Source organism: Callithrix jacchus, chromosome 8 (assembly GCF_049354715.1).
Source record: "Callithrix jacchus isolate 240 chromosome 8, calJac240_pri, whole genome shotgun sequence".
Classification (NCBI taxonomy): domain Eukaryota; kingdom Metazoa; phylum Chordata; class Mammalia; order Primates; family Cebidae; genus Callithrix; species Callithrix jacchus.
Genome location: NC_133509.1, coordinates 125,984,647 through 126,006,609, shown reverse-complemented (window position 1 = coordinate 126,006,609; position 21,963 = coordinate 125,984,647). Strand labels below are relative to the sequence as shown.

The 21,963-nt window shown below is 46.6% G+C and overlaps 1 protein-coding gene and 1 non-coding gene across 19 annotated transcripts in view; both read right to left on the bottom strand.

Moving 5' to 3' along the window:
- DGLUCY (D-glutamate cyclase) overlaps positions 1-21,963 on the bottom strand; it is a 157,591-nt gene that overhangs the window by 72,206 nt on the left and 63,422 nt on the right. For 9 of the 18 annotated variants that reach the window (XM_054240288.2, XM_054240287.2, XM_078335624.1 and 6 more), the window contains one exon: positions 2,141-2,249. The exons of 8 other annotated variants lie outside the window; for them this stretch is intronic. The gene's annotated coding sequence lies outside the window, so the exon portion shown is untranslated. Of the gene's footprint in view, positions 1-2,140; positions 2,250-20,211; positions 20,325-21,963 lie in introns of all 18 variants that reach the window. One more of the 18 variants, XM_078335617.1, reaches the window with a different exon arrangement.
- LOC118145403 (small nucleolar RNA SNORA11) lies at positions 19,131-19,261 on the bottom strand. The gene has a single exon (XR_004730521.1). It is a non-coding gene; the product is annotated as a small nucleolar RNA SNORA11 (small nucleolar RNA).

The window sequence follows — 21,963 nt, the reverse complement described above, 5'->3', positions numbered from 1 at the left end:
CTAAAAACAGAACATAAAGAAAAGGAGCGCAGTTCGCTTCCCTGCAGTCACCTCTGCAGCTGTTGTTATGCCTCTTGATTGCTCTCACCGGCCTCTTCCATTCTGAGTTTCCGTGTTTTTGTTGTATGTGACCTTAAAAAACAAGAGGCTTACTATCTGCACCAGCCTCGTCTTGGAGACGATGTGGCCTGAGGCTTCAAAAATGTCCCACTCGCCTTGCTGCAGGTGTACCTTCCTCCAGGGGACACATTCATCCAGAAAGCAGCTCCTCCTGGGCCTTGTTGGGAGCCCCATGTCAGACGTTTTTGAGACAGGGGAAGAAGTGAGGAGTGGAGGATGACTGCGACATTAGTGCACATTGGTGACCTGAGAAAGGACCTGCATTTATTCCAACAAAGAGGAGCCCATGCTTTCTCAGGAACATCCTGGAAATTGTCTTCAGGGAAAGATTCACAAGGCCAAATCACTTCTCCAAAAGTTTTCTTTCTCCTTTTTTCTTTTTTTAGACAGTCTTGCTCTAAAAAGAGCAAGTTGCCCAGGCTGGAGAGCAATGGCACAATCTTGGCTCACAGCAACCTCTGCCTCCCAGTTTCAAGTGATTCTCCTGCCTCAGCCTCCCAAGTAGCTGGGATTATAGGCGTGTGCCACCACACCTGGCTAATTTTTTTGTATTTTTAGTAGAGACAGGGTTTCACCATGTTGGCCAGCCTCATCTCAAACTCCTGACCTCAGGTGATCCACCTGCCTTGACTTCCTAAAGTGCTGGGACTACAGGCATGAGCCACTGCACCCAGCCCAAAGGTTTTCTTTAAGTCAACAATTATCCCTCGGAGCAGTGCTCTGCCCAGCCACTGTAGTTATATTTGAACATGAGTTCAAATCCCAACTCAGCCATTTGCCAGGCATGTGAGATTAGTGGGCAACCTCTTGGAGGTTAAATTTACTCATTTTTAAAATGGGGAATGGGCCAGGTATGGTGGCACACATCTGTAATCCCAGAACTTTGGGAGGCTGAGGAGGGCGGATGGCTTGAGCTCAGGCGTTTGAGACCAGCCTGGGCAACATGGTAAGACCGTGTCTCTCCAAAAATATGCAAAAGTTAGCCAGGTGTGGTGGTGCATATCTGTGGCCCCAGCTACTCGGGAGACTGATGCAGATGGATTGCTTGAGCCTCAGAGGTCAAGGCTGCAGTGAACCATGATCACATCACTGCACTTCAGCCTGGGCAACAGAGTGAGACCCTGTCTCCAAAAAGAAAAAGAAAGGGGGAAGAGGAAATGGGGATGAGTGTATAGACCTTACAGGGACAAGCCCCTTGCTCTGACCTCAGCCTCCATAGTCATTCCTTGACCTTCCCATCTATAAAATGGGGAGGATCATGGCACCTGCCTCAAAGCAGCTTTGGGACAGTTCCAGGAGATGATATATTTAAAGTGCTGAGAGGGCACCTGTGCTCAGTAATTGCTGGAGATGCAAGTGTGAGGAGGATGGTGGTGACGGCTGGGAGAAGGATGCTCTGTGGGGAATGTTTGTGTCAGCTCTATCTTGGTTCTCCTGTGTGTGACTTCCTGTCTTCAGTCCTGGTGGAGTAGGTACAAACAGGGTCCCAACTCACGAGTGGATCCCTGCCTCCAGAATCCCAGATGCATCCCTTTATTATTATTATTATTATATTTAAAACAATTTTTTTTTGAGACAGAGTTTTGCTCTTGTTGCTCAGGCTGGAGAGCAATGGCACAATCTTGGCTCACTACGACCTCTGCCTCCTGGGTTCAGGTGGTTCTCCTGCCTCAGCCTCCTGAGTAGCAGGGATTACAGGCATGCACCACCACACCCAGCTAATTTTGTATTTTTAGTAGAGACGGGGTTTCTCCATGTTTGTCAGGCTGGTCTCGAACTCCTGACCTCAGGTGATCCCCCCACCTCAGCCTCCCAAAGTGCTGGGATTACAGGCTTGAGCCACAGTGCCCGGACTCCCGGATACATTTATCAGTGTCCCTGGGCATAGTGGATGTCGCTGAGGTCAAGCTCAGGCTGAGAGGTGCGTACACCATGCAGAAGGGTCATCAGCCCAGGTGCTCGATATGATACACAGGACAAAAGAATTCTCAGGTCCTGGAGAAAACCGCAATGTGCTTACCCGCTTGTTTGTCAGTTTTGGAGTTGACAGCCCTGAGGACTCAAGTCTCCCTTTTGCCCACTCATTAACAGGGTGGCTCTGGACAAGTCACTTGCCTTTCCTTCTCCATCTGTGAAATGGGGCAAAGAGGGAGGTTGGGAGCATTAAAGAGAAAATGCAGGAAAAGCCTCCAGCCCAGAGTCAGCACATAGTGGGCTCTCAGCACCTGTGAGCTCCCTTGTTTCCTAACACCCCCCCAAACTGAACATTTTAAGGCCGAGTAAATACCCCATTTAATGAATAAAGGATTAGGCGCTATAATAGGAGGAAACAGGCTCATTTCCTGAATTTTCCAGTAATCCGGTAAATGCTGCACTGAAACTCCCAGACTCACACAAAGCCTGAGGCCCCACAGGCTACCCAGAAGGCCCCTTCCAGCAACCCCAACTCCCTCCCAAATGCTCCATTTCTCACAACTCACTTTCAAGAACAAAGAAACCTCTGCTCTCTAGCCAAACAAATCTGTGGGCTACGATCACACACTGCTGGTGCCTTCCTGCCTTTCTATTTCACAAAAGCAATTTTCCTGTTGTGATCATTGTGACTCTCTCCTCCCTGACAAACCCCACTTCCCATGAGAGCCCCCAGTTTTCATTTGAGGGTCCATGTGCTTCCGAGGACAGAGTGTGCCACTTAAGCTAAACCAGTTAGCCACTCAATCCCTCTGGCAGGCAGGGATTGATTCCTGAGATCTAAGTTGGTCCAATTAGAATGACTCCCACGACTCCTTTCTTTTGAGACAGAGTCTCGTTCGGTTGTCCAGGCTGGAGTGAGGTGGCACCATCTTGGCTCACTACAACCTCCACCTCCCAGGTTCAAGCAATTCTGCCTCGGCCTCCCGAGTAGCTGGGACTACAGGCAAGTGCCACCACGCCTGGCTAATTTTTGTATTTTTAGTAGAGACAGGGTTTCACCATATTGGTCAGGCTGATCTCGAACTCCTGACCTCAGGTGATCCACCTGCCTCGGCCTCCCAAAGTCCTGGGATTACAGGTGTGAACCACTGCACCTGACTCTGCTCTTTCTGTTTTGACCATTTATAGTTACTTGATAAATGTTTGTTACCAAATGGCCAATACAATCTCCTACAACCAGAAACACCCTGTCCCTGGGATACCCCTGGCCCCAGCTGAGTAGTCTGAAACGCACCAGGCTCTGGGCTGAATGCATGACATATGTTATCTCATTTTCAGAAAATGGCTCATTGCATTTATGTTATTCTCGAATGCAAGGGCTGGTGGCTTTTTGCCAAGGCTTGTGAGTGGAGCCTGTGTGAACTGGAAGGGGAGATCTTATACAGAGGAATTAACGCAGAGAGCGGTGGCCCTTCATGGTGGCACAGAGCTGGATGGAAAGGGCAAGGCCTTTGGTTTAATTCTTGACTCTACATCTTACGTGGATGATCTTGGGCAAGCTACTTTGAGTATTTGTGTCTCAGTTTTTTCATGTGGCGAATGAAGAGGGAATCCCAACACCTCTCTGGGTTGTTGGAAGATTAAATCACGTGAGTCAAATACCCAGCATGATCCTGGCATCGTCTTGCTCTTTCTCTGCTGTATTTCTCCTCTGCAGAACACTGACCGGTGGCTGGGCCCTCTCAGGTGTATGTTCCCCCATTCCCCGTGGGTGACCCCGCATCCTACCCAGGAGCTGAAGGATGATGTAGAGGTTCAAGAAAACACCGGCCACCAGGTGGGGAGAAGGTTCCATCCCATGCCGTAGATTTGCTGCCAGAAAGCCAGAGCGTGTGGAGAGATGGTCGTAGCCCAGGCCACTTGTTTCATTGCAAATCCACTGTATTTAGATGACACCTAAGCCTTTTTCCTCTTGTCTTTGCTCAGTAAGCCACGAACACTTCCAGATCGGACAGGCTGAGCACTAAGTCTGATTTATTAAAGAAGATTTGCCTGGTGGCCTGGCATGCATTTTCAATTAAAATGCAAACAGTGCCTCAGAACAGCCAAAACTGCCATTAGATTTTTTTTTTTTTTAGAGGGAGTCTCACTGTGTCGTCCAGGCTGGAGTGCCGTAGCCAGATCTCGGCTCACTGCGACTTCCACCTCCCAATTTCAAGTGATTCTCCTGCCTCAGCTTCCTGAGTAGTTGGGACTATAGGCGTGCACCACCACGCCTGGCTCTTTGTGTAGGTATATATATATAATTTTTTTTTTTTTTTTTTAGTAGAGATAGGATTTCACTATGTTCCCCAGGCTGGTCTCGAACTCCTGACCTCAGGTGATCTGCCCACCTCAGCCTCCCAAAGTGCTAAGATTACAGGAAGCCACAATGCCCAGCTGCAATTAGATTTTTGAGTGTTACCAAATAACCAGTATACGTTTACTCAGGGGTTTCCTCAGCAAAGGGCAACATTATACCACTTTAGGCAAATTCATTTGAGGTACACTTCTCTGGGGCTTAGGTAGGGGCAGGGAGGCCTGAGGGACAGGAAGAGATAAGAAATCTTTGCATCTTATTACCCTCGTCTAACCTCCTCTTGTACTCAAAGGAGGGAAAGCCCAGCAATTAGTTCTACCCCAGAATAAGTCTTCCGTTGCTGAAGAGTTTCATCTTTATTTTATTTTTTTTAGACTGAGTGTCACTCTGTCACCCAAGCTGGAGTGCAACGGTGCAATCTTGGCTCACTGCAACCTCTGCCTCCCATGTTCAAGCAATTCTCCTGCCTCAGCCTTCTGAATAGCTGGGATTACAAGCATGTGCCACAACGCACCGCTAATTTTTTGTATTTTTAGTAGATGAGGGTTTCACCATGTTGGTCAGGCTGTTCTCGAACTCCTGACCTTGTGATCCACTTGCCTTGGCCTCCCAAAGTGCTGGGATTACAGGCATGAGCAGAGTTTAATCCTTCTACCAGAAGCAGTACAGTTTCTATTTGTGACAGGCAGTGTTCTCAAAGTGTAGCTTGAGACCCTGGAGTGCTTGTTAAAAATGCGAATTTCTGGCTCCGTATTATTCCTACTGAATTAGACTCTGCACAGATGATTGTGAACCTTGAGTAGCAATTCAGACCACAGGTTCTAGAGTCAGATAAACATGGAATTAATGCCAAACTCCAGCTCTACCACCTACCACCTGTGATTCTTGAGCAGGTTAATTAACCTCTCTGGCTGGGCATGATGGCTTATGCCTGTAATCCCAGTACTTTGGGAGGCTGAGGAAGATGGATCACCTGATGCCAGTAGTTCAGGACCAGCCTGGGCAACATGGTGAAACCCCGTCTGTACTAAAAATACAAAAATGAGCCAGGCGTGGTGCTGCACACCTCTAGCTCCAGTACTGAGGAGGCAGAGGCAGGAGAATTGCTTGAACCAGGGAGGCAGAGGTTGCAGTGAGCCAAGATTACGCCATTGCACTCTAGCCTGGGTGACAGGGCAAGACTCTGTCTCAAAAAATAAATAAATGAGTAACCTATCTGAGTCTCCATTGTATCCCCTGTGTGAAGGTAATGCTGAACAGTCAAAGGGTGTGGAGCTCATGTGACTGTTCCAAGGATGAAATGAAATAATACTTGTTTAGCAATGTTTGGCACATAGTAGATATTCAATATATCATAACTCTTCTTTTTCTTTTTCCTTTTTTTTTTAGATGGAGTCTCACTCTGTCACCCAGGCTGGGGTGAGCTCAGGTGCAAGCTCAGCTCACTGCAACCTGTGCCTCCCAGGTTTAACTAATTCTCCTGCCTTAGGCTTCCAAGTAGCTGGAACTACAGCCACACTCCGCCATGCCTGGCTAATTTTTGTATTTTTAGTAGAGACGGGGATTCACCATGTTGGCCAGGCTGGTCTTGAACTCCTGGCCTCAAGTGAGCCATGCGCCTCAGCCTCCCAAAGTGCTGGATTATGAGCTACCATGCCCAGCTTGATAACTCTTCTTTTTCTATAACACACTCAAAAAAGTTGGAGCACCCTACAATAACAGACAAACTTGGCCATCACGACCAGCATTAAGATCCTTGATAGTACTATCCACTGGTGGAAATTTTGACAAGATCTGAAAGTTTCCTGAGCCTCACGAAATCCTGGAGGATTCACATCTGATCCTCAACAATGGGCTAGCCAGGAGAGGGCAGAAAGAGAGAGCCTGAGTCTAACCATTGCTGTTCTAATCACAATGCCCAGGTGTTGTGGGTGCTTTACTCGGGAATATGTAGGTTGCTACTCATTTCAAAAGATGGCAGATCTGCTGGGTAGAGGTGTGGCAGCACAGATTACTAATGAGTGGTGACTGTTTATCAGACCCTTGACTTTCATAAATTATTTTCTTGTTTGTTTGTTTTTGAGAGAGTCTTGCTCTGTCACCCAGGCTGGAGTGCAGTGACGGGATCTTGGCTCACTGCAACCTCTACCTCCCGGGTTCAAGCAATTTTCCCACCTCAGCCTTCCCAATAGCTGGGATTACAAGCATTAGCCATCATGCCCGGCTAATTTTTGTATTTTTGTAGAGATGGGGTTTCACCATGTTGGCGAGGCTGGTCTCAAACTCCTGACCTCAGGTGACCCACCTGCCTCGGCCTCCCAAAATTCTGGGATTACAGGCATGAGCCACTGCACACAACAAAATGCCATTGAGACGTAGATTTTTCAAGATAGTTTAAATCAAATTGGCAAACTTTTTCCGTAAGGTTTGTGAATAAGAATAGGTTTTACATTTTTAGGAGTTGTGAAGGAGGAGGAGGAGGAGGAGGAAAAGGAAAAGGAAAAACAACAGTATTATGAAAGAAAAACAAAATCTCAGACCCTGATTCACTCTGTCAAAAGGAAAAAAATGAAGCCGAAAGCTGAGTCATGCAAGACTCTGTCTTTCCTTTTCTTCCTAAGCAGATAGCAACAGATAAAAGGTTAAAGATCTCTGCAGGTAGCTATTCTATGTTCACCTTATCTTATGTAAAGTGCTGATTACTATTCCCCTACCTGCTCCCTTTCTCTTGCAACATGTGGACCGTCATATGACCGCACCCTCCCCCTTCCCTCTCCATCCTGCTTTTCCCCTTTAAATCCTGAAGTCCTCAAAATCATCTTTGGAGAAATATACAGACCCGTCTCCTGGAGTTGTCTTTAACCTTGGCAAAATAAACTTCTAAATCGATTGAGACCTGTCTCAGGTACTTTTTTAGTTACAGTGTGATAGTTAATTTTATGTGTCACCTTGACTGTATCATAGGGTACACAGACATTTGGTTAAACTTTGTTTTTTTTAAGACAGGGTCTCACTCTGTTGCCCAGGCTGGAGTGCAGTGGCATGATATCGGCTTACTGCAACCTCCGTCTCCCAGATTCAAGCGATTCTCCTGCCTCGGCCTCCTCAGTATTATAGGCATGAGCCACTACATCTGGATAATTTTTGCATTTTTAGTAAGAGAAGGGGTTTCACCATGTTGGCCAGGCTTGTCTCGAACTCCTGACCTCAAGTGATCCATCTGCCTCGGCTTCCCAAAGTGCTGGGATTACAGGCATAAGCCACCGCACCCAGACTGGTTAAATATTATTTCTGGGTATGTCTGCGAGTGTGTTTTGGGGTGAAATTAGCATTTGAATCCAGAGACTAAGGAAGATCCCACCTTTACTGATAGCAGTGGGCATCATGCTGTCCTCAGAGGACTTGAAGAGAACAAGAAAGCGGAGGAAGGGAGCATTTGCTCTCTGCCTGGCTGGCTAAGCTGGGCCTTTTCCTGTCCTTGGACTGGGATTTGCCCCATCAGCGCTCCTGGTCCTCAGGCCTTTGGACTCAGGCTGGAATTTAGTCCTTATCTCCAGTTTGCAGATGGAAGATCTGGAACTTCTCAGCCTCCATAATCCTGTGAGCCAATTCTTTATAATAAATCTCTTTATCTATATGTGTATCTCCTATTGGTTCTGTTTTTCTGGAGAACAATGACTAATAGAAACAGAGATGTATGTGCCCCAGAAACCTGACATATTTAAAATATCTGGTTCTTTTCCTAAAAGTTTGTTGAGCAGGAACTCAGGAGCTGACTATTGATTTAGCTTATGGTCTCGAAGGCCAATGTAACTTAGATTCATGTCCCATCTGATATGGTCTGTCTCTGTGTCCCCATCCAAATCTTATCTCCAATTATAAGTTCCATCATCCCTCTGTGATGATGGAAGGGACCATGTGTGAGGTGACTGGATCGTGGAAGCTGTTTCCCATGCTGTTCTCATGATAGTGAGTGAGTTCCCATGAGATCTAATGGCTTAAAAGTGTGACATATCCTCCCTCCCCTTTGCTCACTCTCTCCTGCCGCCTCGTGAAGAAGGTGGGCTTGGGTCTCCTTCGCCTTCTGCCCTGATTTTAAGTTTCCTGAGGCCTTCCAGCCATTTGGAACTGGGAATTAAACCCCTTTCCTTTATAAGTTACCCAGTCTCCAGTATTTCTTAACAGCAGTTTGAGAATGGTCTGATACCCCATCAAAACACAAATCCTCACACGCCACTGATGTGTTACCAAGTGAGCAGATACCACAGACCCACTACTTCTCCATAAGCAGGGGACACTACCTTAGTGCCCAGAATATTTATCTGGATCAGTGAAAACCCTTAGGACCAGAAGAAGACAAAGGCAGGACCAAACAGGAAAGTGGCAGCTCATGAGTCTAGATGTAAAAATTCTAAATAGAGTGTAAGGTCTTTAAGGCTGACTGACTGAGCCATGAACTGCATGGTAACCTCTGTGACCTTCACCTACACCTCCAGATGAGTTCCTGGAACTAGAAAGTTTGAAGTAACTAGAAAACCACAAAAGGAGAAGAATGACCAACCCCTGTGGTGCCTAATTAACTTTGAGACATTCTTCTACTGTTCCTTATTCCCGCCTCGACTGATAAGGCAACTGGACTTTGTAACTAACCTTGCTCAACTGATAGGTCAATCTTGTGACTCCAGATCCTACAACCCTGTCCCAGCTTGCAAAAACTGCCCTGAACTGTAACTTCTGTAACTTTTCTCTGCCTACCCCAAACCTATAAAACCAACTCCTATCCTACCTCCCTCCGCTGACTCTTCAGACTCAGCCTGCCTGCACCTGGGTGAATAAACAGCCATGTTGCTCACACAAAGCCTGTTTGTTGTGGGGAGGGGGTTTTCTCTTCATTCAGAGTGTGTGTGTAACACAAAGTATTAGCAACCTGAATCTGGCAGCGTCTTTTTGGGGTTCAGAAAATGATAGCCCAAAGTTTGGTGCTTTGTCATGCTAAGTAGTTTGAACTAAAGGACATTGGCGGGGGCTCTGAAGCAAGATGTCTGACCTTTTTCTGTCCCCATCTCTCCTGTTCCCCTCTCCCCCAAGGCAGGCCACAGAAATTAGAATTCCTCTTCCCTAAGGCAGGTCATAGAAACTAGAACACCCTTCTCTCAAAGCCAGTCATGAGACCTAGAAATATTACTCTAACTTTCCCTTGCAATTCTGTGTAAGAGCTGGCCATTAAGAAATTTTCTACCTTTTCTGATAGTAAATCACAAGACCTTCATTCCAAAAGAGGTCCTATTCTACACTCCAGGTAAAAGGATGTGACACAGAGAGACCAAGAAGAATCTGCATAGGGCCAGGCATGGTAGCTCATGCCTGTAATCATAGCAATTTGGGAGGCTGCAGCAAAAGAACCCCTTAAGGCGGGAGTTCAAGAACAGCCTGGACAACATAGTGAGACCATGTCTCTATGGAAAAAAAGAATCTGGACAGACAGGTTCTGCTGGGCCTTCTCTTCCCATCAGTCTATGAGCATTAGATCACTCTCTTTTGTCCAATCACATTTCTACACAGCTGGCCATTTTTCAGCAAACCTAAGCATAAAAATAGAGTTTTCCCTGAAGCTTAGGATCTGCACTTCTCTTCTTCTTTCTTTCTTTTTTTTTTTTTGAGACGAAGTTTCGCTCTTGTTGCCCAGACTGGAGTGCAACAGCACGATCTTGGCTCACTGCAACCTCCGCCTCCTGGGTTCAAGCGATTCTCATGCCTCGGCCTCCCAAGTTGCTGGGATTACAGGCATGCACCACCACACCCAGCTAGTTTTGTATTTTTAGTAGGGGCTTTTCCATGTTGGTAAGGCCGGTCTCTAACTCCTGACCTCAGGTGATCCACCTGCCTTGGCCTCCCAAAGTGCTGGAATTACAGGCTGAGCCACAGTTCCAAAAGATTTATTTCCATTTGGTCCAAGGCTTGTTAGGGTAGTTAGAAAGCTGCCTAGTGGCTGGAAGGAGAGGCTTAGGCAGAAGCCCTGTTACTTTGCAAGGGGCCCTTCAGAAGTTGCTGGGCTCAGGAGGCTCTTAGTCATGCTTGAGAGTGAGCCTTTCAAAGAGATACTCACCCAGTCCAGATTCCAGGCAGGCGCCGTGGCTCACACCTGTAATCCCAGCACTTTGGGAGGCCAAGGCAAGTGGATCACTTGAGGTCAGGAGCTCAAGACCAGCCTGGGCAACATGGCAAAACCCCGTCTTTCCTAAAAATACAAAAATTAGGCAGGTGTGATGGCACACACCTGTAGTCCCAGCTACACTGGAGGCTGAGGCATGAGAATCGTTTGAACCCAAGAAGCTGAGGTTGCAGTGAACCGAGATCACACCACTGCACTCCAGCCTGGGTGACAGAGTGAGACCGTATCTCAGGGAAAAAAAAAAAAAAAAGAAATGTAATTTTGAATGACATCATCTATAATAGCATGAATAAATATCAAATACCCAGAAATAAATCTAATAAAACATGTGAAAACCATTTATGGAAAATATGGTAAAACTTTACTGAAAGATATTAAAGAACAACGAATAAATGGAGAGACGGTATGTTCACGACAGAAAGACGCAACGTTGTAAATACATCCGTTCTCCCTAAATTGTATGTTCTAGGCAATTCCAATCAAAATCCCAACAGGTTTTTAAAAAGAAACGGATCTGATCACGCCAATTCCAAAACGTATAGGGAAGAGCTGAGTGCCAAAAAATAACAAATCACTTTTAAACAAGAGCAACAGACAGGGTGTGTGTTGGGGTTGGGGGCTTGTCTTCTACCAGATATCAAGACATAGAAAACCATGGTAATTAAGATGGAGTGAAAGAGTTCCCACAACTCAACCCAAAAAACAAATGAATAGACCAATTAAATAGGCAAAGGACTTGAATGGCCCTTTCTTCAAAGAAGCTGTACAAATGGCCGCTGAGTGCATGAAAAGATGCTCAACCTCATTACAGAACTGCAAATCAAAACCACAGTGAGATACCACTTGACACACATTAGGATGGCCATTATCAAAGACAAAAGCAAAATTAGAAAAGAAGTATCGGTGAGGACATGGAGTAATTGGAACCCTTGTACATTGCTGGTGCGATTGTAAAATGGTGTAGCCTTCCGTGAAAAAAAGTATGGCCGTTCCACAAAAAACTAACATTGAGCTACAGGCAGTGGCTCATGCCTGTAATCCCAGCACTTTGGGAGGCTGAGATGGGAGGACTGCTTGAGGCCAGGAGGTTGAGACTATCCTGGGCAACATAGTAAGACCTCATCTCTACAAAAAATATATATAATTTAAAAAAATTAAACATTGAGCTACCATATAATCTAGCAATTTCACTTCTAGTATATATCCAAAAGAATGGGAAGCAGAGGCCGGGCGCGGTGGCTCAAGCCTGTAATCTCAGCACTTTGGGAGGCCGAGCCGGGTGGATCACGAGGTCAAGAGATCGAGACCATCCTGGTCAACGTGGTGAAACCCCGTTTCTACTAAAAAATACAAAAAAATTAGCTGGGCGTGGTAGCGCATGCCCGTAATCCCAGCTACTCAGGAGGCTGAGGCAGGAGAATTGCCTGAACCCAGGAGGTGGAGGTTGCGGTGAGCCGAGATCGCGCCATTGCACTCCAGCCTGGGTAACAAGAGTGAGAAACTCTGTCTCAAAAAAAAAAAGAATGGGAAGCAGAGATTCGAACAGATATATGTACACCAATGTTCATAGCAGCATTATCCACAATAGCCACTGAAGAATGACTAGATAAACAAATTTGGTATATACAGACAATGGAATATTGTTCAGCCATTAAAAAGAATAAAATTCTTTTTTTTTTCTTTGATAAGGAGTCTTGCTGTTGTCATCCAGGCTGGAGTACAGTAGCAAGATCTCGGCTCACTGCAATCTCCGCTTCCTGGGTTCAAGTGATTCTCTTGCCTCAGCCTCCCATGTAGCTGGGATTACAGATGCCTACCACCATGCCCAGCTAATTTTTGTACTTTTAGCAGAGATGGGGTTTCACCATGTTAGCCAGGCTGGTCTCAAACTCCTGACCTCAAGTGATCTACCCATCCAAGTTTTTCAAAGTGCTGGTATTAAGGCATGAGCCACCACACCTGGCCTAAAAAGAATGAAATTCTGATATATACCATAACAGGGATGTACACTGGAGACATGAAAGACATAAGTAAAAGAAACTAGGCTGGGCATGGTGGCTCACACCTGTAATCCCAGCAATTTGGGAGACCAAAGCGGGCTGAGACCAGCCTGTCCAACATGGAGAAACCCTGTCTCTACCAAAAATACAAAATTAGCTAGGTGTGGTGGTACATGCATGTAGTCCCAGCTACTCGGGAGGCTGAGACATGAGAATTGCTTGAACCCAGGAGGCAAAGGTTGCAGTGAGCTGAGATTCTGCCACTGAAATCCAGGCTGGGCAACAAGAGTGAAACTCCATCCCCTGACCAAAAGAAAGTAAAATTGGAAGCTGATTATCAGTAACAAAAATCAAATCCAGGTAGATCAAATACTTAAATATTAAATACTTAAATATGAAGGACAAAATTAGAAACTTTTAGAAGATAATAGAAAACAATATCTCAAGTTAGGAAAGTTTTCCTAGAGAAGATAAATTTGACATAGAAATTAAGAACTTCTGTTCAAAAGTCACCATAAATAAAATGCAAAAGCATTCCCAAACTGCAAATAGATACATGAACATATAACACTGGGACAGGCATAATATTTCATGCCTATAATCCTAGCATTTTGGGAGGCCAAGGCAGGAGGATCACTTGAGGCTAGGAGTTCAATAAAACTTGGCTGGGCATGGTGGTGCATGTCTGTAATCCCCACTACTTGGGAGGCGGAGGCAGGAGGCTCACTTGAGCCTGGGAGGTTGAGGCTGAACTTGCCCCCGCACTCCAGCCTGAGCAACAAAGCATGACCCTGTCTCAAAAAGTAAAAACGTAAACTGATATGGAATCATCATCCAGATTATATAAAGAACTCTTATGAATCAATAAGATAAAGACCATTCATTCATTAAAATTGGGGGAAAGATATAAACAGGCATTTACAATACAGAAAAAACAGTTGGTTTATAAACACAAAAAGATTATCCACTATTAGCTGGGCGTGGTGGTGCACATCTGTGGTCCCGGCTACTTGGGAGGCTGACGTGGTAAGATCGCTTGGGCCCAGGAGGTTGAGGCTGCATTAGCTGTGACCGCACCACTGCACTCCAGCCTGGGTGACAGAATGAGACCCTGTCTCAAATAAAAATAAATAAGAAAAGAGTCTTCACTTCAGTAGTAATTAAATACATGCGAATTATAACTATAATGAGACACAGGCCACACTTGTGGGGTTGACAAGAATTAAAATCGACAAGAATGAGGTCAACCAAAACACTATCACTGACTTGTAGTGCAAGGGTTGATTGTTATAAACTACTTTGGGGGAAAAAAAATTAGCATTATCCCATAGAGTGGAAGCACCTTTAAACCTAGTAATTCTATTCTTAGTTATACATTCTAAAGAATACATGCAATGGGCCAGGCACGGTGGCTCACGCCTGTAATCCCAGCCCTTTGGGAGGCCGAGGTGGGTGGCTCATGAGGTCAAGAGATCGAGACCATCCTGGTCAACAAGGTGAAACCCCGTCTCTACTAAAAATACAAAAATTAGCTGGGCTTGGTGGTGCGCGCCTGTAGTCCCAGCTACTCGGGAGGCTGAGGCAGGAGAATTGCCTGAACCCAGGGGGCGGAGGTTGCGGTGAGCCGAGATCGCGCCATTGCACTCCAGCCTGGGTAACAAGAGGGAAACTCCATCTCAAAAAAAAAAAAAAAAATACATGCAATGTGGGAAAATCACACAACATAATACTATACAGTGGTTAAAAAATAAACTACAGCTACCTGCATCAACACAAATGAAGCTCAAAACATCATGTTGAATAAAAGTCACAGAAATATAGCATTTTTTTTCATTGTTAATTTTGTAGTGATGGGGATGTTGCCCAGGCTTGAACTCCTAGGCTTCAGCAACCTCCCACCCCAGCCTCTCAAAGTGCTGGGATTACAGGTGTGAGTCACCATGCCTGGCTAGCATATTTTATATACGGCATTAACATAGGCTTCTGGGCTTTGCAAAACCAAACCAACTAGAACTTAGAGGTTTAAGGGTACGTGTGTATAGGAAAACTATAAAGAAAAGCATGAGATAATGAACACAGAAGTCTGCAGTTTCCCTTGGGTGGAGACAGGAGGGCACACGACTGGAAGGAAGCACATAGAGAAGCTTCTAAGAAACTGACTCTGATCTATTTCTTAACTTGGATCTTAGGGACACAGTTGTTTACTATTCTTTAAGTTGAACATATGGCTTATATGTATATAGATTTCATAATTTTAAAAAACGTAAAAGAAAAGATAAAAAGTGTGTGGTTGATGGCTAAGGATGCAGGCATAGAACTGGGTGCCCTGAAGCTTGAAGCAGAGGCTAGGTGGATTGTCAGGCTTCTGACCCACTGGGGAATGCAAACTGAGAACCTGCTCAGAGGCCCAGCCCCTCAGCATTTGATTTTGTCTCCCTAGCATTTTTTTTCCTTTCAGAAACTGTCTTTCCCCCAACCCAGAGGGGCTGCCAATCATGTGGCCTTAACTGTCCCATCAACAGCAAATGCCGTGTGACTCAGGCCGACTAACTAGGGTATTTCCACTCATCTGACTTGAGTGGTTATTTAACACAGGGGGTGAGCAGAGGTCCCCAGTGAGCCCACTCAGAGCCCTCCCTGTGTCTTCTGTTGGAACAACTCAGGAAGCAGTGGATTGAAGACATAAATGCATTGCGGGCCTAGAGCTCCGTGAAAATTGGCCTGAAAACCCACTGAAACCAGTAGAAAGAAAAGCAGAAAGCAGGGCTGGAGAGTCACAGGGGGCAAAGTGGGGGTGAGAAACAAAGTCCTTATCCTGTCATTTAGGTGACTGGATCCAGCCTTTCCTGCTTCCTAGTTATATGGGCTAATACAATCCGCTTTCTGGATCTTCCTTTTATTTTTTATTTTATTTTATTTGGTTTGAGACAGAGTCTCACTCTGTCACACAGGCGGGAGAGCAGTGGCGTGATCATCCTAACCTCCATGTCTAGGCTCAAGTGATCCTCCCACTTCAGCCTCCCAAGTAGCTAAGATTACAGCCACATGCCACCACACCCATGTCTGGCTAATATTTTTGTGATTTCTTTTTTTGGGGGTAGAGATGGGGTTTCTTCCTGTTGCCCAGGCTGGTCTCGAACTCCTGGGCTCAAGCAGTCTACCTGCCTGAGCCTCCCAAAGTGCTGGGATTACAGGTGTGAGCCACCGCGCCCAGCCCAGATCTTTCTTAACATCAATTGCAAGCAGTGTCTTAAGTAACTCAGAATTCTGTACCAGGAGCAGGGTTTTGCAAATGACAGACCCTGATATCTGGAATGTGCTGTGTTGAGGTGGGTGTAAGGTGTGGTCTCCCTTCCTGACTCAGGAGTAAGCAACACCTATCACACAGTGCCAGATAGCCAAACCCTCTACCGTTGAGCCCACTGAGTCAGACCACATGTTCAGTGAGGATGGAAATTTGTAGAACTTGTTAAAAAAAAAAAAAAAAAACCTAGGTGCCTGGGGTACCCTGCCCCTTCTTCAGCCTTAGTAAGTTCTGAGAAAAAGACGGATTTTTTTTTTGAGACAGAGTTTCGCTCTTGTTGCCCAGGCTGGAGTGCAATGGCACGATCTTGGCTTACCGCAAACTCTGCCTCCTGGGTTCAAGTGATTCTCTTGCCTCAGCCTCCTGAGTAGCTGGGATTACAGGCATGCACCACCATGCCTGGCTACTTTTGTATTTTTAGTAGAGATGGGGTTTCTCCATGTTGGTCAGGCTGGTCTCGAATTCCTGACCTCAGGTGATCTGCCTCTTTAAGCCTTCCAAAGAGCTGGGATTACAGGCATGAGCCACAAGGCCTGGCCTGAGAAAAAGATGCACTTTAGTCCCAACTGACCTTTGAGAAAGCAGGGAAGGAGAAAAGAAAGCCATGAGTTTTTCTTTCTGCCTGTGGCAAGTAATTCAACTGAGCTGAGAACCAGAAAATCGTATTTCAGGATTGCAAAAGCCAGAGTCCCTGCCTCAGGCTAGGAGCGAGGCAAAGGCTGGGAGAAGGACGACACGGTGTGAGGGGACAGAAACAAGGAGAAGCAGTTTCCCCTGGCTCCCCACCAGCCGGTCCTGCCCTGCACTCCCTGCCTGGCCAAACTGCAAACAACCTGAAGCCAGGGGCCAGAGAGCCCAGCCTCATCCCTCTAGCCCAGGCCCAGTGTGTTGGGGCAGAGGCCAGAAGGCTGCAGTCTGAAGGAAGGCTTGGGGAGAAGTGGGTGTAGGGGAGACAGGTGTAGCGAGGACGAGGTCCAGATTCCAGAGCATGACTTGACTGCGCTTCCAGCTCCAGTTTGCAGCTCACAGAGTTACCAGAAAATGGACGACGGTCCTGGCATGGTGGCTCACACCCGTAATCCCAGCACTTTGAAAGGCTGAGGCAGGAGGACTGCTTGAGGCCAGGAATTCAAGACCTGCCTAGGCAACACGGCAAGACCCTGTCTCTACAGAATATTTAAAAATTAGCCAGGCATGGTGGCACATGCCTGTGGTCCTAGCTACTCAGGAGGCTGAGGTGGGAGGATAGCTTGAGACTGGGAGGTTGAGGCTGTAGTGAACCATAGTTATATACTACACTGCAGCCTGGGTGACAGTGGGAGATTCTAACTCAAAAAAAAAAAAAAAAAAGAAAGAAAGAAAGAAAGAAAAGAAAAAGAAAATAGACCATCCGGAAACTGCCCATGAGCTGTAGACTCGCTGCCAGAGACACTCACTCCTGTCCAGTAAACCAAGCATGAAAGTGCTCGGCTGCCATGGCCAGCCCCAGACCTCTGCCTTCATGTCTGCAAATCCTGTAGCAGTCTGCTCAAATATACAGTTTCCAGAAGAGCATTCTCTGATGCCACTTGTGGAAGCCAATGGGCAAGAAAGCCTCTTCCAGAGAGCAGATGACAGGCACCACCCCTGGATGTGAGGAACCATATTCTTCAGGAGATACAAAGTGCCTTTTTGTGCGGCCACGGTGGCTCATGCCTGTAAGCCCAGCGCTTTGGGAGGCCAAAGAGGGCAGATCACTTGAGGGTCAGGAGCCTAGCCAACATGGTAAAACCCTGTCTCTAACAGAAACACAAAAATTAGCCAGGTGTGGTAGCGCACACCTATAATCCCAGCTACTCGGGAGGCTAAGGCACAAGATCCCTTGAACCTGGGAGGCAGAGGTTGCGGTGAGTAGAGATCACGCCACTGCACTCCAGCCTGGGTGACAGGCTGAGACTCTGTCTCCAAAACAAAAACAACCAACAGCCAAGTGGCTTCTCGCCACACCTCTTCAGTAGAAAGCCGGGTGAGTGTCCACATCATGCTGTTTCCCTTCTCCCATTACTAAATGCAACTGGTTTTTATTGCAAGTATCCTATTTTTTCTCTATCATTAAATGCCAGAGGTGTTTAAATTTATCATTTAGCTATTGGTGGACAGATTGTTAAGAGTAGCATTGGCTGGGTGCGGTGGCTCACGCCTGTAATCCCAGCAATTTGGGAGGCTGAGGTGGGCGGATCACCTGAGGTCAGAAGTTTGAGACCAGCCTGGCCAACATGGTGAAACCATATCTCTACTAAAAATACAAACATTAGCTGGGAATGGTGGCAGGCACCTATAATCCTAGCTACTTAGGAGGCTGAGGCAGGAGAATCACTTAAACCTGGGAGGCAAAGGTTGCAGTGAGCTGTGACTGCGCCACTATACTCTAGCCTGGGTGACAGAATGAGCCTCCGTCTCAAAAAAAAAAAAAAATGGCTGGGTGCAGTGGCTCACGCCTGTAATCCCAGCACTTTGGGAGACCAAGGCAAGCGCATCACGAGGTCTAGAGATTGAGACCATCCTGGCCAATACAGTGAAATCCCATCTCTACTAAAAATAAGAAAACTTAGCCAGGTGTGGTGGTGCACACCTGTAATCCCAGCTACTTGGGTGGCTGAAGCAGGAGAATCACTTGAACCCAGGAGGCAGAGGTTTCAGTGAGCTGAGATTTCACCATTGTACTCCAGCCTGAGAGACAGAGCAAGACATCATCTTGAGGGAAAAAACATAAAAAAGAGTAGCATCAAGGCCTGACTGAGAAGAATATACACAGACCAGCTTTGCTTGGATGTGGGTAGCCTGTACCACACTGGGGTGGTGCATTTCTGAAACTGTTTATGTGGAAAAGGCCATGGGTGGCTGCCAGGCAGTCAAGGGGTGGAGGGCAGTGGCTATTTCTTTCTTTCTGCCCTATAGGGGGTAGAATTGTGTCCCCCAAAAGTCCTAACCCCCACCCCGTATCTGTGAATATGACTTTATTTGGAAAACAGGTCTTTGCAGATACAATTAAGTGAAAAAAATCTTGAGATGAGATTATTATGGATTAATTGAGCGGGCCCTAAAACCAGTAACACATTTTTTGGTGTGGTCAGGATGGTGTCTTGCTATATTGCCCAGGCTTGTGTCAAACTCCTGGGCTCAAACGATTCTCCAGCCTTGGCCTCCCAAAGTGCTGGGATTACAGGCCTGAGCCACCGCACCCAACCTGACACATGTTCTGTTTTTTTATTATTTTTTTTCATGTGTAGGGCATTTGTTTGTAGGGAGTTCACACAAGCTCTGTGTCCATTGTTGCAGTGACCCCAGATTCCTGTTGGGTGTGTTGTAAACAGAGGAGGCATTCTTCAGGCCCCCTGCTCTGAGCACACCCCCACACCTGTAATTATAAGAAGAGAAGGCACAGATATTACAGGAGAAACACAGAAGGGGCCTCCTGTGAAGACGGAGGCAGAAACTGAGGGACGCAGCTACCGGCCAAGGAACTCTGAGGATTTCCTGGGACCACAGAAGCTGGAAAAGGCAAAGAAGAATCATCCCCTAGAGGGGCTAGAGGGACCATAGTCCCCGTGAAACACTGCAGGAACTCCTGCCCCCAGAGCTGTGAGATAAGAGATTTCTGTTGGTTTTGGCCACCAAGTAAGCTGGGATTTGTTGTGGCAGCCCTAAGAAACCATTACATGGTCAGCAAATTGGAAAAGTGTCCCTCACTACCCAGTAGGGCTGTTAGTCACTATCTCAGACCTAGGTGACAATCAAAATAGCTCATCCTCCTTAGCACAATGTTTGGTTTGGGGATGGTCACATGACCCAAGCTAGGCAACCAGAGTTATGCTTTGATTTTTTTTTTTTTTTTTGAGACTGAGTCTTACTCTGTCACCCAGGCTGGAGAGCAGTGGCAAGATCTCGGCTCACTGTAGCCTCCACCTCCTGGGCTCAAGCAATTCTCCTGACTCAGCCTTCCGAGTAGCCCATGCCTGGCTGATTTTTGTCTTTTTAGTAGAGACAGGGTTCCACCGTGTCTTGGCCTCCCAAAGTGCTGGGATTGCAGGCATGAGCCACCATGCTTGGCCTTATCCTTCGAATCCGTATAGCTGTTAGGAAAGAAGTATTTCTTGCCTCTGAAATTGCTAGACGCAGGGACATCGTGAGCACAGGCTGCTGGTGGCCTTCTGTCACCCCACAGTGAGAGCTGGCCCGAGAAGGAAACCAACAGAGAAGAAGGCAGAGAACCAAGTGTACAAGCAGGACTTAATGCTGTCACCCCTGGCCCTACCAGCAACCATAGCTAAACCCAGATCTCTCTCTGGATAAACAGCCTTACCTAAATACACATCTCTCTCTGGACTCTTCTGCCAGTCAATTCCCCTTTTTGCTCAAATCCATTTGAGACAGGATCTCAGCCACTCCAGAGGCCAGATTCTGCAGCAGCTGCATCTCAAGTACAGCAGGAAAAAAATCTCATCAGAAAAAACAATGAAGGCTTCTCTAAAACATGCTGATTTGCTTCTGTTCAACCACAGAATCAGAGTGAGTTACAACCAACCCCTGTGAAACAGGACACTTTCCTTGGCCCCAGGAAACAGCCTTCCACCAGCCCTTTCTTCTGGCCTCAGTGAACTTGTGGTTGAAAACAAGCCAGGTCGTTCGTTCGCAGAAAGTCTAATCTGCCATGAATTAACAGGCAGCTATGCCCACAGCGGATCCATTTGTTACCTCCAGCTTTAAGTTCTCCTGAACTGTCAACCTCACAGACCAAATGCAGTAATATAATAAATGTGGAAACCCCAGAGAGAAGGAGAGGCATCAGAGAGGAGGGAGAACGGCGCTTCTGTTTGCTCAGCTCCTTGACAGCAAATTAGTGAGGAGCAGCTACTCACTCCCCGTTGGCCGGGTTTGCTACTTTTAAAAGTCTGACTATCAACCAGTGCAGTGGTTCACACCTGTAATCCCAGCACTTTGGGAGGCCGAGGAGGGTAGATCATGAGGTCAGGAGATCGAGACCATCCTGGCAAACATGGTGAAACCCCGTCTCTACTAAAAATACAAAAATTAACCGGGTTAGGGGTGGGTAACTATAGTTCCAGCTACTTGGGAGGCTGAGGCAGGAAAATTGCTTGAACCTGGGAGGCAGAGGTTGCAGTGAACTGAGATCGCACCACTGCACTCCAGCCTAGGTGACAGAGCAAGACTCTGTCTCAAAAAAAAAAAAAAGTCTGACTTTTTTTTTTCACTTCGGTACAGGTGGGCTGAGGCCGAAAAGTCTGACTTTTAAAGGTAAATTATACTCTGTAAAAAGAAAAATAAAAAACAGACTGGGTGCAGGGGCTCATATATGTAATCCCAGCATTTTGGGAGGCCGAGGCAGGTGAATTGTTTGAACCTAGAAGTTCAAACCTAGCCTAGGCACCATGGTGAAACCCTGCCTCTACAAAAAATTAGCTGGTTCTGGTAGTGCACACCTGCAGTCTCAGCTACCCATGAAGCTGAGGTGGGAGGATCATCTAAACCCGGGGGGTTGAGGCTGCAGTGAGCCATGATTGTGCCACTGCACCCCAGCCCGAGTGACAGAATGAGACCTCGTCTCCGAAAAAAAAAAAAAAAATGGACCTCAAGTGCTGTTACAATGGACCTTAACTTGATACATTAGGCTCTGTGAGTGAGAGTGTAACGTTTCTAAAAGCATACAGTTTTTTTTTGAGACAGAGTTTTTGCTCTTGTTACCCAGGCTGGAGTGCAATGGCGCAATCTCGGCTCACCGCAACTTCTGCCTCCTGGGATCAGACAATTCTCCTGCCTCAAACTCCTGAGTAGCTGGGATTATAGGCACGCACCACCATGCCCAGCTAATTTGTTGTATTTTTAGTAGAGACGGGGTTTCACCTTGTTGACCAGGATGGTCTCGATCTCTTGACCTCGTGATCCACCTGCCTCAGCCTCCCAAAGTGCTGGGATTATAGGTGTGAGCCACCCCGCTCGTCCTCTTTTTTTTTTAAACTGTCTCTATCCCATCTCTCCCAACCTACAGTCAATCTGACAGTGTTCCCAAACAGGGCTGCCCCATTTCTAAATATTC